Here is an 18,452-nt window from a genome sequence, read left to right as displayed (position 1 = left end):
ATTCTCACTGTGCTGCACACATTTCTTTCCAGCTGCTGAGGGCTGCGTTCTTGGGCTTCCTTCTGGGTCACCTCTAGGACTCCATCCTCACGGAAACGCTGTGTGGCAGCTCTTGATAGCTCCAGTTATTGGCATGAAGTACCTGGCCAGTGCTCTGTGGTAGAGAAATGCTGGTGTTGGAGCCCAGATCTCTAACTACAAATTCATTTATCTTTCTTCTATATGATGCGACCGCTAAAAGACACAAACCTTCGATACTCCATAGTATATCAATTGCCAGATCAAAATCCTGTGTGCTCCTAGCCTTGAAGCAGTTGAATATATTTTAGCACCCATCTTGGAAGCATAACATGTAAGTTGAAAGCAACAACAAACAACAAAACTCTGCAGGCAAAGCCTTAGGAAGTAGAATTTTTGTCTTGTTTGAAAACTCACTTCAAAGAGATCCTAGCAAACTGGAGCCCTGTCCCAATATATCAGAGGTGATGGGCTCCTTCTGTCCTTCTAACCCCAACAAGTGCATGGTAGGTCTGGACAGCTAGGCAATGTTTGCAGTGCACGGAGTACGGGCAGTTCCTCCTCACAAGTACGTGAGGATAAAGGTTTGTGAGGTTTCCCACAAACACGCTGGTTAACTGTGAATTAGTGGTCATGATGGGGACGAATTCTCAAGTGAACCTGCACTGGATCACATTTGGTAGCAACACCTTGGCTGAGAACTGCCACTCACTGGGCAGAGAATGCGGTGGGAAAGGAAGACCAGATGGAAGAAAGGTAGTGTCTGGAGAAGGGAATGGCTAAATGCAAACCGAAACAGATACCAAGGGAAACCCGGAGTGCTGAGGAAAGCAAGTAAGATGCAGCAGCTGAGGCAGGGGGATAAGCCAGAGCAGGACTGGGTGCGAGTTGAGGACAGGGAGAGGCAGGAATGCAGGGCGCACAGGCAAGGGTAGGGCATCGGGCTGCCATGTTCCCAGCGTTCACTAGATAGTCAGCCTCTCTGCTCTCTTCAAGGGTGCCTGGCTGGCTGGCTGTCTTGTGGGCTCCAGTAGACAGTTCAGCCTGGCATACTGAGAGGAGCTATTCCACGTGCCTGAGAGTGTGTTTGCTGCCCTGGCAGAAAGGTCATTTGCAAGTAGGGGCACTATTTTACTATCATCAAATTTGTCCCCAACACACCACGAAGACCGAAGGGCAGTCTAGTGAAGACCTGTGGTGCTCGCTCAGGAGCCATTGCTAAACACACACCTTCAGACAGATGCCTTTCCATTTTCCCGGATTCGCAGTGAAGATTTTAAAGACCACACACACAGGAGTCTCACTTTGTACAGAGGCTATTCCGCTAAAGCCCCTTTCCAGTTACCAGTGCTGTGCACTTCCCAGTGACCTGCCATGACGTCATGTGCTTGCTCTCAGGTCCTGTGGCACATTGATACACTGAGCTGATTATAAATAGCATTCTAATGAAATTGTTGGGCGTGTTGTCGGATTAGTCAGCTACAAATGGGAAGTTGTTTCCTGAGGAAATTTGATAAACTGAAAGTCAGCTTGAAGGTTCAGATATTTTTGTGGGATTTTTCTGCCCTTCCTTATGTTTTCCTTTTTTTTTAAAAAAAAAATTACCGGTTAATTGTGAGCCCCACCCAGACACATATTTTAGCGCTTACTCCAGACCTCAGCTGTCTGCTATGTTAGCATGATGTAAGAGGTCAGAGCTGTGAGCCCTGAATCCTGAAAGGGAGATGAGGGGGCTTTTTAATTCAAGTATTGCTTCTGTCTAAAAGTATGGAAGAGCCGTGTACAAAGTTTTCTTTCCTAAAAAAGTAAGACGGAGGAATAACATATATTTTAATCTGTCATTTTCTCCTCAGCCCCAAGCCTTTAGGAAGTCTCACTACTGAGGAAACACACAGACACATTCATTTGGCTATTATTTTCTTCTTGTTTTTGTATTTATTTTGTTGTTGTTGTTTGAGTTTTTTGCTTGCTTTTAGAGACAGAGCTTCTCTATGTAGCCCTGGCTGTCCTGGAATTCACGCTGTAGGCCAGGCTGGCCTTGAACTCAGAAGAGATCTGCCCCATCTCTGCCTCCTGAGTTCTGGGATTAAAGGTGTGCGTCTTTAATTTTGTCATTTTTGTTTGATTGATTGTTTTTGTTTTGTTTTTTAAATTGAGCCATCATTTAAAAATCAAGTTATCTCATATTTAAAAAAAATAGCTTGTGGTAGCATGCTGGTAGGATTTGCTGAAGGAGGCAGAGGTAGGAGTATCACAAGTTTGAGGCTGGCCTGGGCTGCAAAGTGAGTTCCAGGACAACCAGAACTGTTACACAAAGAAATCCTGTCTTGAAAAACCATAAACAAACAAACGAAATATATTTATGGTCTCTTTTAAAATGGGGCAATTTGCTATCTTAGAGCCAGCCAGTCTCTTGGTTGCCTGCCGTGTTTCCTGGGCTGTCTCATTCCATTTAGTACCTACAGCTGTGCTCTCTGGCCACAGGTATTCTTTGACCTTCACAAACATATCGCGATTAGAGTTTTGTAATGGACACGACAGAGACAGAGACAGTGGCTAGTTTCACTTGTTCCCAACTCGCCTTGCTCCAGCATGTCACCTGTCCTGTGGCCTGTGACCTTCTGCAGCTTATTCCTTACATCCTGTTTTCTCAGCCTGTCACACTGGTATGGCCACGTTCCAGATCGGCTCTCACAGTCAGGGAGATGGGCTGCGGTGTGGTTGGTCTGCTCCTGTGCTCAGCGCCGGCCTCTTTGGGCTCCCGTGACTCTTCCTTGGCGACCTCTTTGATCTGCTTTGCTCCTCCTACGCTGCCTGAGTGACTATTTATTTTTGTCCTTTTACAAGGACCCAAAAGTCATTTTTAAAAATCAGATAATATAGCAGTAGATGAAGTTAAAAAAAGAAAAAGCCCCACCTTTTGTGGCTGAAGAGATGACTTAGCAGGTCAGAGAACCTTTTGCCCCTGCACAGGACCTGGATGCAGTTCCCAGCACCCACAGGGCAGTTCAACACTGCCTGTAACTCAGTTGCAAAGAACTCATCACCCTCTTCTGGCCTCCACAAGGACTGGGCAAGCTCACAGTGCACAGACACACATACAGACAAAATACTCATGTCCATAAAATAAACTTAAAACCACCATCCCTCCCCCTTTTCAGAGTCCACCATTAACCCCTTGCTGTGCTTCCTTTTCCGGATCCTTTCCCCCGTGATACAGTTTGTAGGTCAACATAAGCAGCATCATGTTGTGGAACTGTTCTAAATTAGCGATGGCCCTGCTGGCATAAACCAATCCCTACCTTGTGTACTTTGTGCTCTACCAGCTACTCGAGTGTTGCTATTTCTCGGCGTGGCATTTTAATAATTATAGTACTTACCATGTTGCCGCATTTATGATCATGTGTCTGTTTTCCATGGACTGTGATCTGTCTGAAGCATTGTCATTGCCTATCTCCCTCTGTCAGGGTACCTGCTGCTGTATATTCAGCAAGTCAGCGAGGGAATGCGGTGGTGGTGTCCCTTCAGTTAGACCATTTAGCTATGCGTATAAAATTTATATAGCAATCTAAATTTCAATGTTCTAAGCTTCATAGTCAGCATATTAGTATATTTATTATGTTACAGGTAATCTGCTTCTAGGGCCATTTCCTAATAATTTTGAATTAATTCTGTCTTCCTCATCTTAATGAGTAGCCAATAGCAGATCGAAACCACCCTGCTATTCAAAAGAGAAGTTCTGATGCCGCCTCTTTTGGTTGTAAAAAATATTGGTATCTAGTGGTTTAGTTTTGCATATTTTAAATGAGTTTATGTTTTGGCATCTTGCCAAAACAGATAAGTCTTTTGTATGCAATTCATTTTTCATAAAAGTATCATCTATCTTTAAAGGGAGTGTAAGTGCACAGTGGTTGGTTGTATAAACAGGGCTTTGGTAAAACAGGGTCCCTTCAGTAGGCAATAGCTGAGGTTCATGAAGTGAGCCTTGTCAGATACAATGGGAGTCTATTGCTGAGGTTTTCATTTAGTGTCCTGCTGCTGTTAATAGCTCTGATAAAAGAAGAAACCAAAGAAAGCATCTGTCCTCTGGTAGCTGGGGATGCCTTCCCAGCCTGTCATGGTCTTGCAGTGTTCTTGGGTTTAGGAGCTGAAGAAAGTGACTTGGGTGTTTAGTCCCTAAGCTGTTTTTGTTAGATGTGGATGCGTTTCTTACTCCTGAGTTGAAATGAGGCTTTTAAGTAGTCTCAAAAGCTCTCGTCGCCAGGCCCTCTGGAGGAGACACCAAGGGTAAGCATGTGGGACTATTTTAAAATTTTGTTTGGGTATTTAAGAAAGTAAGGAGGTGGGGCTGTTACCAGGAGTGCAATGGAATCATTGCTCATGCAACCCCCTACTTGCACAAACTTGAAAAATAAGTCAGCCCAAATTTGACAATGAAGAAACAGGAAACTGGATGTACAAAGGCCTGTGATATGTGTGTGTGTGTGTGTGTGTGTGTGTATGTGTTGTGTGCACGCATGTGCATGTACGTACATGCACGTGGATGTGTGTGACTGAAATCTGCCTTAGGTTTACTGCATGGTGAAGCTCTGTTTGCTATGGTGAAGGGGTGTGTGTGTGTGTGTGTGTGCGCACACATGTGTGTATGTATGTAACTGAAATCTGCCTCAGGCTTACAGCACGGTAAAGCTCTGTTTACTATGGTGAAGGTGTGTGTGTGTGTGCACACGTGTGTATGTGTGTAACTGAAATCTGCCATAGGCTTACAGCACAGTAAAGCTCTGTTTGCTATGATAAAGGGGTGCATGCGCTTGTATGTGTGTAACTGAAATCTGCTTCAGGCTTACCGCATGGTGAAGCTCTGTTTACTATCGTGAAGGTCCTGGAGAAAGTGGGTCAAGAGCTTTGCTTTAGAGGTGGGTGGAGAGGAAGGAATTTTCAGGATCAGGCGCTGTCACTAGAAAACAGTTGGTGATCTAGTTGGAGACTCTGAGTCCAGATTGTAGGTTGGAATAAGAGTTCAAATGACATGAACAATGAAAAAAGAAATGAGGTGGCTGTGTCCATACAGATACCCCGTTTTTATGGAGGGTACTGGATTTTACCAGCTCCTTGGGAAGTTTCATTTTACTTCTCTTCAGGATTGCTGAGGCAAGGCTGGGTGGAGGGGACTCAGGCGGCAAGAGAGAAGAAGGAACACTTGACTTGCTCTCGGTTTCGGGGCCTCTGTGAGAGAGGGTCATAGTCAAGCTGGTGAGGGAAGTCATTTAGTCTTAAAGGTCAGAGGTTGGTTGCTGGTGAACTTTGTAAGAGAGAGCTGGGGTCCGAGCAGAGTGTGGTGTGCTCCAATGGGGATGTCTGTGGGACTGAGTGAACCCTAGACCTAGGGTCTGAGTGGGGTGTGGTGGGCTCCAGTGGGGAGGTCTGTGGGACTGAGTGAACCCTAGAGTCAGGGTCCTAACAGGGTGTGGTGGGCTCCAATGGGGATGTCTGTGGGACTCAGTGAACCCTAGAGCTGGGGTCCGAGCTGGATGTGGTGGGCTGCTCTGGGGAGGTTCGTGGGACGGAGTGACCCCTAGAACCGGGATCTGAGCGGGGTGTGGTGGGCACCAATGGGGAGGTCCGGGAGACTGAGTTAGGCAGTTAAAGAAATGGGAAAAGAGGAAAGTAAGGGTCAAGTGATACTTGTAAATCAGAACTGCAGAAATGCCACAGTTTGTAAAAGCAAAACAAAACCCCAGCAGCCTGACAGCTTAAGGTCATGGTCTGTGCTGTTTATTTGCTGTTTTATCCCTTAGGAAATGGCTGTGGCTCACGAGTAGACAGTTCTTGTAGGGCAGGCACATGCCAGCAGCATCAGAGGAAGCTAGTCAGCGGTGGCGCAGCAGCAGGGCTTGGGGTCAGGTCCTGAGACAGAGCCAGACCCCCGAGGCAACCTACAGCCAGGACTCCGTGTCGGTAGGCTGGGAATCAGACAGTGCGGGTTAGAGGTCCACCAGCATCTTGTAAATGAATGGTTCTGACATCAGTCAAACACGATTACAAAGATCCGTCACTTCCCGTGGAAAGGTAACCTTGCACTCATACTTTGGGGTTATTATCATATGCCAACATACCTTTCAGAAGGAAAGAAAAGCAGAGGAGCCTGTGCCCCTTAGTTCAGGAGATCCTAGGCTACAAAGTAATACCCTAGCTTAAAAAAAAAAAAAAGAAAAAGGAAAAAGAAAAAGTATTTATATCAAGGCCATAGTCAGTTGAATCAGATTAACCCCATGCTCTTATGCCTCAAGCATATGGAATGGTTTGCATCTTGGGCACCAGCTACCGCTGTCCTCAGGAGCCCCCATTCTTGCTGGATTGATGCCGCACCTAGGAGCTAGAAGGACCGTGTATAGCCATAATAGTTCTCTGTTTCTCTTAGCCTCCACCTTGCCATCTCTGAGCAGGATTGAAAGCACAAAGCTTATTCTCAGCATGGTGAACTCCGTGCTTCAGCCCGGCATGAGTAAATTTCATCACACTTCAGTAATTCAGATAAATAGCACCCAGAGTGGGCCACTTGCCAGTCATCAGGCCCTCTGTGTTCTCTCTGCCCTTCTCACAGTTGGCTGATTCTTCAGGGCACACGTGCATGGATGCAAGGTTTCAGAGGCCAGCCTGAAGCTGGCCAGAATTGCAGCCCAGCACTGTAGGAACCAGGCTAGCACCCCAGCGAAGGACACACATTGCTCTTGATGAACTCTGTAAGGAGACACTTAGCTTTTGTTTATCAGGCAATGCTCACATTTTCCCTTAGACTGAAAGAGAAGAATGATAAGAAAGCACGGGTTATTAATTCGTACAGGCTGTCTACTTTCAGAAGCACCCAGCCTTCGAGAAGAGCACTGTTTCTTTGTCCAATGAGTTGAGGTCTTTGTGTGTGGAGCAGACAGATGGAGACTATCAATGGTGAATACATTTAGATACAGGACCCGGGAGGTCATCCTTGGGCTGTGATTGTCAGCCAGGAAATGAAGAAGGCCGCACTTGGAGCGGTTCGGTACAGGGTGTCAAGGCTGGTTTAATAGCTGTGTGGTAATGGGGTGCATCTGTGCTGCTGTTGTAAAATGCATGTTAGAGGCGTGTATATAGGAGTAACTCACAGAGAAGAGTGCTTCAGACACACGGTATTTGAGAAACCAGGAAGATGATGTCTGAAGCTTGTCCTCGTTGTCAGCTGAACCTTGATACTGTTCCCTCCAAAGCTTGAATGGTTGGACAAGCACTTCAAGAACAGGAACACTGTCAGCTGAATAGCAAGTATATGGGTACTGTTCGTTTGTTTGTAAATCTAAACAGTATTGAAAAATGCAGAGAAAAAGATAGAAATTACCCAAACCCCATCCTTTGCCCCGAGAATCTGCTGCCAGGGTCACAGGATTTCCTTCGTGGGCCTTAAAGTCTGTAGGTTAGTTTACAAGTGATTTTGAACAGATAATGAAGCATCGTGGATTCTTGGTTGTGGAATATAGTTTTACATTACAAGTTTTCATTATTTAAAGAATATTAGTTTCTGTAATCTTGTAATGTAGACCCATTTAGACAAGACCTGGCATGTTTATTAGTACAGTGTACCAACCCTTTAAAAATGGGAAAAATGAATGTTTCTAGATCAGTATGGCTGTTAATTTATGGACAGTGCCAACTCAACACAGTAAACTGGGATACTTTTCCAATGCCGATAGCACAGCTAATGTTTTCAAAACTTCATACAGCATATCCAGGTAGATAGATATTTACATAAAGAGATCAATAGCATGTTGTGCATCGATAGCAGCTTTTCCAGGTCCTGTAGTCATTTGAAAAAAAAATTCAGATTTATTCAGCACACTGCATTAAAAAACAAATGTAAAAAAGTAAAGACCACACCTCAGCAGACAGCATAGTTCTGTTACTCTTGAGGCACCTGGCCCCATTAAAAAAACAACAACAACAACAACATAAAACATTAGTTTCTGAATCATCTAGATCTTCCTATTTTAAAAAAATACTATTCAGTTATGTAACTGTATCTTAATAATTTGTATATGGTGCTGCTGTTCATTCGGCAAATTTAATTTTAGTTTTTGTTCTGATCATGTAGTTGGCACTGTGCTGAGTTCTAGGATATAGCAGCAAGCTTCTGTACCAGTGAATGGAAGCTTTTACTCAGAAGTCACGACCTCCACGTGATCTCTGGAGTCCCAGTTCTTTGAGTTTTAATTGTATTCCTCCTTAAGGGAGCTTTTCTGTCGCTGTGTCTATTTCCTTCTCAGTCAGGTTTGAGTTAAAGAAAGGTTGTCTATTGCAGCTCCTGACTCGTTACTGTAAGCAAATGTGTGTATGTGTTCACTACCTTAAATGGAGTTGGTTTTAACTTTGGTAACTGTGATTATGTTTCAGATCAGTAGTGAATCTTTCTTAGCAAAGATTTACCCTTAGAATTTAATGGAATTTCCTTAATTTGATTAATTTCTGTTTGTTTTCAAATAGATGCTATAGTTGTGAAAATACAGCAACATCAAAGGTATTTAACGAGTAACTAATATAAATATTACAAGGTTAAAACAAGCATATTGTCTCCATTTAGCTTGCCACTTGGCTAGGTAGTGTTGGTATTTTATAAACGTTGGGATTCCCCCTCCACCAGCTACATGTGCAGCACAGCAATCGTGAGTTCCAGCTCCCCACTGCTCATGTGTGAGTGGCCTGCTTCTACGTGTGCAAGGATAGTGGTACCCAGCTTGTGAACCTAGACGATGCTGTGAGATAAAGATGCCACACGCTCTTGACGACACTTAAGATAATAAACACTCTGTTATCATCTTGTGGGAAACTGATTACACTGTAAGAAATTTCAGTGATGGAAAAGGGATAAAACTCCTTTCCTGAAATCCCAGCATCTAGAAATGTCCAGTGTTTGTCTCGCTACATACTTTATAGAAGTGGGACTATATTAAACATACGCCATACTTTGTACAGAACAAATGTATAGATCTCATTATTCAGCAATAAAAGGGAGTGGTTTCCCAAGTCTTTCCTCTTCCTCCTCTTCTTTTTTGACATGGTTTTATCGTGTTATTTATTTGCAACAAAAGTTTTCTTAGACTGAAGATTAAGTGTAGTATTTTAGACAGTTTAAAATTCTGAATGTTTTAGTTCCTCCGAACTCATTGTTCAAATCTGCTGTTTATCATGCAGTCATAGTCAGTAATATGACTGTTGTCTTTGTTATTTGGGAAGTGTTCAGGCAGTTTGATTGGCTGGAGGAGGCTGCCACTGAAGCCAGTCCACACAACCATTGCTCCCGGGACAATGGGGAGGGTGGTCTCGTAGTCCCCGAGTGCAACCTTCTGAGACAGGCATCCATTCTGAATCTTTCTTGGTTTTTCTTTCTGTTTTCTTTGTCTTAAAGCTTTTACTTTGAGACATCTTGGAAGAAACCTTACAGGAACACATGGAAAAGATACACATGATCACAAAATGAATATAATTAGAAGCATCAGTGCCTGTCAGCTAATGCTGAAGCTGAAGTTCTGGGACTTAGACATGATCCAGGGACTGAAAAAATGGATTAGTATTCCTCTCCTTCTTCCTCACCCTCTCCTTCAACAGAATCCACACCACCTTCCTCATCATCCTTCTAGGGCAGCCATGTCCTCACAGGCCTCAGAGATCTCTCCCTCCTCCACACCCTCACCCATAAACCAATGCTCAAAGGTACACTTGGCATACCTCAGGTCAAACTTATGATCTAGGCAAGCTCAGGACATAGCAATGGCTGTGGTCCTGCTTGGCATGCACACAGCTCTCTGGACCTTTACCAGGTCTCCACCAAGTACCACAGTGGGAGGCTGGTTGTCAGTGCCAGCCTTGAAACCAGTGGGACAACAGGCCACAGACTGGATGCTGCGCTTGGTCTTGATGATGGCAGTGGTGGCACTGACATCTCTGGGAACCACATCACCATGGTGCAACAGGCAACAAGCCATCCATTTATCACGGCAAGAGTCACATTTCACCATTTCGTTGACTGACTCAAAGCAGGCATTGGTGGTCACTGCTATAGAAAGCTGCATATGGTAGGCATTTTCAGCAGAAATGACAGGGGCATCTGTGGCCAGAGGGAAGTGGATGTGAGGATAGGGCACCTGGTTGGTCTAGAATTCTGTCAGACTCAAGGCTCCATCAAATCTGAGGGAATCAGTAATGGAAGACACAGTCTAGCTAATAAGGCAGTTAGTGTAAGTTGGGTTTTCAGCGTCAAGGTTTCTGTGACAGATGTCATAGATGGTCTCCTTGTCTGCCATGAAGGTACAACCATAGTGCTCCAGGGAGGTATGGGTGGTAAGAATGGAATTGCAGAACTCAGCAATAGCAGTGGAAACCTAGGGGGCAGGGCAAATGGAGAACTCCAGCTTGGACTTCTTTCAGCCTAGAGCCACTCCCTCAGCAGGGAGGTGGACCCAGAGCCAGTTCCCCCACCAGAGCTCTGGAAAACTAAGAAGCCCTGAAGACCCCGTGCACTGGTCAGCCAGCTTGAGAGTTCAGTCCAAGACAAGGTCAATGATTTCTTTGCCAAATGGTGTAGTGGCCACAGGTAAAGTTATTGGGAGGATTAAAGGGAGAAAATAGAAGGGGAAAGATATAATTATGTTATAGTATAAAAATACAATAAATGTATTTTTAAAAGAGCAATAATCTTTTTACCTGGAGTAACTTGATGAGGCCTTTGTTCTGGCAACTGAAAACAAGTTCTGACCGAGACAGCAGCCCACAGGTCTCTCACAGGCTGACCCGCAGCACTAAGGACTGGAGAGAGACTGCGGAGAGACATGAACTGTGGTGGCAGGAGCTCAAAGACTAGCAAACAGACAGGCTTGTAGCTAAGGTGGTTGGCGTGAGAAAGGAAGTAGAGCGGTCAGTGCTGTGTCTCCTGAGTGTGGGAAGGGCCTTCAGGAGAGCAGGGAGTGGTTCAGTTTTAGTTCCCTGTCACCATTTTATTTATTTATTTGTTTATTTATTTATTTAGAGGCACTGTCTTATCAGGTAGCCCTCCCTCACCTGGAGCTCACTCTGTAGACACAAACTCACAGAGATCCACCCGCCTCTACCTCCTAGGTGCCGGGGTCAAAGATGGTGTGCCACCACGCCTAGCTGTTTTGACCTGTTTTTGAAATCTTTCCTAAGAATGGTGTTTGAAGTGTGTGATAAGGGATTTCCCCTAAGCGTCTGACAGCAAGCGTTGCTGAGTCTCTTACTGAACTAAGCCCTGAGGACGGCAGCGAGGCACCCGTGTTGGTGAGGACAAGCATTGAGGGCTTTCAATAGAGCTGCTTTCAGGTGGCGTGCACGCCGCTTCAGCCCCTGTCTCACTAGGACAGTTTCTTGACACTTCTATCATGGGAACTTAGCAGTAGGGACTCCTTACCCATCCTCATGCTTGTTCGGGCTTCAAGGAAGACCTCCTTCCCTCTGGGATCCTGGGATCCATGTCGGTTCTTGCACCCACACAATGACGGTCCCAGTGATACGCATTGTGAGCTTACCATGTGAAGACCTCCCTGAGCCCCTGAGGCTTCTTGGGACTCCCGTGAGACAGGGTTAGGTTACAGGGTTAGGTTTTGTAGATGACAGAACTCAGGTCTGGAGAGATGAGGAGTCTCATTTAGAACTTATCACTCATCTACAATGTGGGGTATAAGTAGCCTGCATTCAGCTCTTAATAACTGTCCTCACCCCTCTGCCCATCTGAAGGGAAAGCCATCAGACATCAGAGCCTTTGAGCTACCCCGGGGATACATTGTATTGGGACTCAACCTCGGTTATTTCTGGGGATCCCATCAAGGTGAGTCACAGGCTTAAGTCAAGCTCCCGCTGCTGTCAAGGTTAAATTTCTTAACCAGCCATTGGCTCACACCCAGTCTATACAGTCTCTCAGATCATGAAGTGACAGGGAGCGGCAAGTCTGTAAGAGGGCAGACACCAAGTATTTATCTTGAAAGTCCAGATCCACCTTTGGAAATTCCTTGCAGCTCATTAAGTTTGTGGGTTTAAAGCACTCTTGCAGGCAGGTGCCTTCTGATTAGCGTGAGAAGCGGTCAGTGGAGTGAATGCTCCCTCGGTAGCTGTGTTGGTGGATGGATCGTTTACGTTCTATAGTTGTGAGGAACTAAAACATGGGTGAGCAGTCTCACTGTGTGTGAGAAGGCAGTCAGTATCCAGTCACGTGCAGTCGGCACTTGTGGAGGGTGTGGCTCCTCTACAAAAACCTCCTACGTGTTCAGAGTGTCTTTTATCTAAACATGATATTTTAGAGATAATTGTAAAATATTACTCTGAGGAAAGCTAGTGACACACAGCTCTTGTGTCCGGATGAAGAAATAGCCTAGATTGGTTACGTGTGATTAATTCAAGATGTGTGAAATCCAGTAACAGAAGGTTTGTCTGTTAGCCTCATTCTGTCTGTGACTGCTCTCTGACCTTTAGGAAACTGCCCTGACCCCACACCCCATAGAAAAAGAAAAAGGAACATTTCTGGGTTAGTTAACCAGAAATAATAATAATAATAATAATAACAACAACAACAAGCTGCGTAAGCTTGTTTGATTTTTCAGAGTATCAACTTAAGTATTAGTAACCATTCTTTCTCTGCCTCCTTTTATTCTCCCCAGTTCCACAAAATGCACACCAAGCAGATGGCACAGACAAGCACATGGGTTATTTACAGCCAGTACAGTAGAGGAGGCATATGTGCTAAGCCCTCTCATACCGCTCCCTGGGAGCCATTAACACATTCATTTAGACGAAAGAGTCCCAGGTTTTTGCCTTGGGCATTTCTGCTCTACTCCCCTGAAGCATCCATGGCCATCTGTGCTGCCTCCTCCCAGTGGCCTGGCACCTTCCCCTCCTGCTGGCCCAGTTGTAACCCTGCTCTCTCAAACACCTCTTACAAACTGATGGTTGCAGAGCTTTCTCAGAAGCTGCTTACATACTCTGGGAGACACAGCACTGGTTGCAGCTGCTCTGCTTCTCACTCATTCAGTTCAGCTCCAAGCCTGTCCATCTGAGGATCCAGGAAGCTCTTGAAAAAGCTGTTCTTGGGCAAGTTCAGTTCCATGCAGTTCCTTTTATATACTTTTGAGTACTGTCCACACACTAAGAAGGTCCTTAAAACAAAGGTTTCTTTTCTTCTTTCTTTCTGTCTTTTTTTTTTTTTTTTTTTTTTTTTTTTTGGTGTGTGGTTTCGAAACTACCATTGCTGGCCAGCTGGGCTACCTGGAAAGCCAGCAGCTGTCTTCACGCGCCAGATGCGCCAGATAGCACCCCCTTTTCCACCCACCAAGGGAGTCACGTACTTATTCTTCTTTCCTCAAATGTTCTTCCTGGGCCAGCAACTAGTTATAGTTACAGAAATATTTTCTACCCCAAATGCAGGCATTTCTACTTACTGTTATCCTCTAAAATTAAAAAAAAAAAATAAAGAAAGACACATTCTCGAAGCTGTAGAGATGACTCAGTCAGTGAAGTATTCATTGCGCAACCTTGAGGACCTGAGTTCACAGCCCCAGCAGCCCTCTGTGCTGCCTCCCCTTCCCAGGGGCCTGGCTCCGCCCCCTCCTGCTAGGAAGTCAGAACCTTGCTCTCCTGAAGGCCCTTCCCATACTCCTGGAGACACAGCACTGACCGCTCTACTTCCTTTCTCACGCCAGCCAGCTTAGCTACAAGCCTGTCTGTTTGCTGGTCTTTGAGCTCCTGCCACCACAGTTCATGTCTCTCCGCAGTCTCTCTCCAGTCCTTAGAGCTGCGGGTCACCCTGTGAGAGCCCTGTGGGCTGCTGTCTCGGTCAGAACTTGTTTTCAGTTGCCAGAACAAAGGCCTCATCAAGTTACCCCAGGTAAAAAGATTATGGCTCTTTTAAAAATATATTTATTGTATTTTTATACTATAACGTAATTACATCATTCCCCCTTCAAACCCTCCCATGTATCCTTTTTTTGCTCTTTCAAATTCATGGCCTCTTTTTTATTAATTGTAGATAGATATATTAATAATTCATATTAATTATTGATTAATAGCACATACATTATCCTAAATATACCCTAATCAGTCTATATAATGTTAGTCGTATATCTATTTCAGAGCCAGCTGTTTTGTATTGGGAAACTAATTCGTGGGCCCTTTCCTGGGGAAGACTGTTCCTCCCACCCTCAGCGTGTCTTATGTTGCCTGTAGTTCTTTGTGTAGGCTGGGGGCCTGCTGGCTCCCTCACCTCCATCTCATAACATTAGATATTAACATGTCTAGTGTTGGCCTTGCACAGCTGCGTTTTAGGGAGTTGTGTTGGGACTTTATGGTTGTAGCTTCTGACATTCCTAGGAGGCACATTCTCAGAGCAGACTTCCAGGTTCCCTTCCAGGTTCTTACTGCCTTCCTGCCCCCTTTCTTCAGTCCTTCCAGAGCCTTAGGTACAGGAGTTGGACACCCTCTGGGACTGGGCTCCACAACTCTGTGTTTAGATTGGTTGTGGTTTTCTGAAATAGTCTCTGTTGCAAAGATGTTTCCTTGGTGAAGGGCGAGGACTACGCTTATCTGCAAAGTTGATGATTTCATCTTTCTTTAGAGTTAGTTGCATCAGTAAGAAAGCCTCTTGGGGCTAGAAAGCCGTTAGAACAAAGCCCACTGTCTACGGCTGCATCTGTAGCCCCCATGTTCTCCATGTCACCTTATCTGTCTGCTCCATTCTTCAGTCTGTAGGCCAGCTGGAGCCCTGCTTGACCTTGGCCCTAACTGGACCCCACAGTACCCAAGGACGCATTATCTGTTGGCTTAGCAAACCACAGCTAGCCTGTATCAGCCTGGAACTTCAGATTCCTTGTAGAGCAATCTGATTGGTGTAACTTTTTCATTTTAAGCCACGCTTCACTATTTGTCGGTTCCTAGCCACCCATGAATAAGTCTTTCTTGGGTCAGTTGTTCATTTCTGTCCAGTCAGATGTTAGATAACTACAGTCACATGGCCTGCTGCTGCACTGTAAGCAGAACAGACTTCTTTGGGGGTGAGGGATGGGGCAGTCACCCAAAAGTATATACAGCAAAGATGCAGTCTGAGAAATCATGGGACAAAAACTTTATTCTGCCTTTTGTTCTAACACAAGTCAGTCCCTTTGCGGAACTGGATTCCATTAGACTAAGAAGTGCAGAAACAATTTGGCCTGTGTTGTCCAGTGTTGGCAACACTTCTGTTCTCGGTCTGCACACTGTGCTGTGTGACTGCCACTCCCACCACCAAATCAGCTACTATATATTACGTTTAAAGCCTTTGCTTTTGAAGCTAAACTTGATGACTGGAAATTAAAGTCTATTTATTCCCTGTCCTAGCAGCTCAGTAAGTCTTAACGAAATTCCCAACCGAAGCCACACATCACAAAAAGCAGCCCTCTGTGTCATGTCTGAAACCAAGCCTCTAGAGTCAGCCTCTGCAGACTGTTTGCTTGTGGGCCTACTGGGTCCAGAAGGCTGTGCGCAGCCACGTTGGCCACATACAGTGCTTGCTGCTGGACCAGACTCTTTCCCAGTGCCAGCGACTCCGTTGTTCACTGGGGAAAACCCTCTTATTCATGCAGAAGCAGTAGCTTGTCAGTGTATCATGCGGTGGCACACTGGGGAGAAAACAATGGGTGCTTTGTAGAAATATTTTTAAAACAAGTAAACAGCCACGCACAGGGGAGGGATCCCAGCTCCAGAGTGCAGTCTGCTGGGAACTGACATGACGTTTGGAAGCATAGGATATGTTGAATCGAACGTCTTCTCTTGAAGTAGGGAGCAGGCCTTGCAGACTTCATGCCCGGCTTCACCCATGGGGTGGGCTTGAGTAGGGGACAGGGATGTGCAAGCGTGTGTGAAGTGGGTTGGGCTTCTGCATGCTCGCTCGCGCTGTTGGAAGAGACACCATGCTTCCTGAGCCCTCCACTTGGAAGGAGCCATGAGCGTTAATGTAATGCTCATTTCGAGAGGTTAGAATTAAGGATTTTGGGGTGTCTGGGGATGGATCAGAGCGAACAAACATGTCTCAGACTTCAGCTTATGTAGGAGGCGACAGTTGGAAGTGATTCCGCTGATCAGTGAGTGCCGTGGAAATGATACACAGCAGCCTCACCAGCCTGACATCAAAAGGAGTCACAGACCGTGACAGATTGCTTTTGTAATCTAATTCCCCTGGTGGCCTTGGGTACTCTCAGCGAGGCCTGTGTGACTCAGGGAAGGTTCCCCTACCCCTCTCCTCACATCCCAGTGACAGCCAAGGGCCCCTTGTTAGAGCCTGTGCAGAGAGAGCAGTGTTCTGCTTCTCTCTTCCTGCTCCATATTTATGGTCTGTAATTATCATCTGACTATTAATCTAAATCTTTGGGCCTCAACGTTCAATCATTAATCAGGTCGCAACGCAGTTTACTAAAATAGTATTGCTCTCCTTGAGTTACAGGTCTCTGGCCGGGAGAACTACTACCTTCAATGAAAGAATTATCTCTTTATAAGGCAATAAAATTAGTCATTATTGCCTACCTGCTTGGCAATTAGAACCAAAATCCTGGATGCCTCTGAATCACAGGCTGCGCTTGTGTGTATCTGCTTTTCCCCAAACTCAGTCATCTGGGTTTCCCATCTGTCACTCATACGCGTAGTCTCTCAGATGAGTCCTTTCTATTAGAAGCTAATTTTTTAAAATTTTAAATGAAACTTCATTACCTCAAGTAGAAAACCAGCAAAGTTTAAGTTAAAGTGAAATCCATCCTACCAAGCAAGCGATGCCATAAAACCAGAAGGCCCGAGCTGGTGACCGCGTGTCTCTAGTGACCTGAGCCGGTGACTGCGTGTCTCTAGTGACCCAAGCTGGTGACCGTGTGTCTCTGGCGAAGGAAGGACCTCAGGCACCACAAGGAAATTGCAGGGCATGGCAGCAGCCCCCTGGGTTTTAGAGCCTGAGAGCCTGAAAGGAAGGAAGCTTTCCTTTTGTGGTCAAGGTTACTTAGAGCCACCTCTCTATCATCTCAGAAACAACCTGGGGTGTCCCTAGCTCAGTGGTTCACAGCCTTCCTAACCCTTTGATATACAGTCCCTTATTTTGTGGTGACCCCCAACCATAAAATTATTTCTGTTGCTACCTCATTACTGTAATTTTGCTACTGTTGTGAATTGTAAAATAAATTACAATTTATAACTTATAAATTGTGGTTTTTGATGGTCTTAGGTGACCCTGTGAAAGAGTTGCTGGACTCCCTTAGGGGTCACAATTCCCAGGTTGAAAACCGCTGTCCTAGAACCACACACCATCTCCTGTACCCGTGTGCCACCGGTCCCATCCAGGGAGCTCCGGAGCCACCCTCTTTCTCCTTTGTCAGAAGATGCACACACACCCAGGGAGATTTAGAAAGCACTTACTGGGTGCACCCCATGCAACAGAGGGTGTCAGTGCCGACTCCCAAGACCTGCTTCAGCCCAGCAGAACTCATGCTAGTTGGGTTGAAGCTGAAAGGTGGGATGAATCTCCCTTAAACCTGGAGGCACGTTATCCATTTGTTTACTAAGATAAATCTAACTGGAAACCCTTAGCTATTAAACAGAAGAAAGGGGGAGGAGAAAGGGAAAGGGGGAAAGAGAAGGAGGGGAGGGGAAAGAAAGGACCTTGTGGTAGCCCCGTGCACCCACTGAATGAAGCCTGGTGTTACCGTCCACTTTAAAGATCGGAGTTGCTTTTTTTTTTTTTTTTTTTGTAGAGTTTTTGTTTTTACTTCTTTTAGAAAAAGAACGAAGCTTAGCATAAAATACATGGAGGTTTTTTCCTACATCACTAAAGTAAAATATTCTTTCTTTCATGAATGTATTTTTAAAACATGCTTGCCTGAACAATGCTATGTTCTGGCAAAAATGTCCACAGAGCTTTGCAGTGGCACCAGGTACTCCCCCCAGCAGTGGCCGTGGGATACTGTTAACTCTGAGTAAGATGGCAGGCCTTTGACACTCCTCTGCACCCTGAACAAGTCCCTCCCTTCTCTCTGTCTCCAGTGACCCAGCAGCTTGACTTCTGTGACCTACTTGGGGGGTTCTTTTGTTTCTGGTTTGCGGTTGGGTTTAGCACCCACATACTGAAGAGAGGGAGAGAAGGAGGAAGGGAATGAGGTGAGAATATTGTCCCCACTCCCCACCCCTGGGGTCTCTCTGACTGGCAGTGTCTGTGCTGGGGCAGGCACGGTTCCCCTGGGCAGCCTTCCCCACCAGCCTTTATGTCTTCCTGTCCAAGCCCGGGTGTCTGCTCTCTCAGCTCTGTCAGGCCTTGGGCTGTAATGGTGACTGCTTCTCCAGACTTCCTGCTAGACCGCAGTAGGCCTTGTGGTTTTCCTGCGCCCTGGTCATTTTTT

The 18,452-nt window shown here is 45.6% G+C and overlaps 1 protein-coding gene and 1 pseudogene across 5 annotated transcripts in view; one reads left to right on the top strand and one right to left on the bottom strand.

Annotated features, from left to right (window-relative positions):
* Fyn (FYN proto-oncogene, Src family tyrosine kinase) overlaps positions 1-18,452 on the top strand; it is a 211,453-nt gene that overhangs the window by 59,974 nt on the left and 133,027 nt on the right. The window contains exon 1 of one of the 5 annotated variants that reach the window (XM_050138047.1): positions 13,703-13,933. The exons of the other annotated variants lie outside the window; for them this stretch is intronic. The gene's annotated coding sequence lies outside the window, so the exon portion shown is untranslated. Of the gene's footprint in view, positions 1-13,702; positions 13,934-18,452 lie in introns of those variants that run through there. 5 annotated transcript variants of the gene reach the window in all.
* Positions 9,611-10,503, bottom strand: LOC126499044 (tubulin alpha-1 chain-like; annotated as a pseudogene).

The sequence above is a fragment of the Alexandromys fortis genome, unplaced genomic scaffold (assembly GCF_014885135.2).
Source record: "Alexandromys fortis isolate MF-2015 unplaced genomic scaffold, M_Fortis_MF-2015_v1.1 scaffold_14, whole genome shotgun sequence".
Taxonomy (NCBI): domain Eukaryota; kingdom Metazoa; phylum Chordata; class Mammalia; order Rodentia; family Cricetidae; genus Alexandromys; species Alexandromys fortis.
Note: the sequence above shows the minus strand (reverse complement) of the source record. Positions and strands in the feature narration are given on the sequence as shown.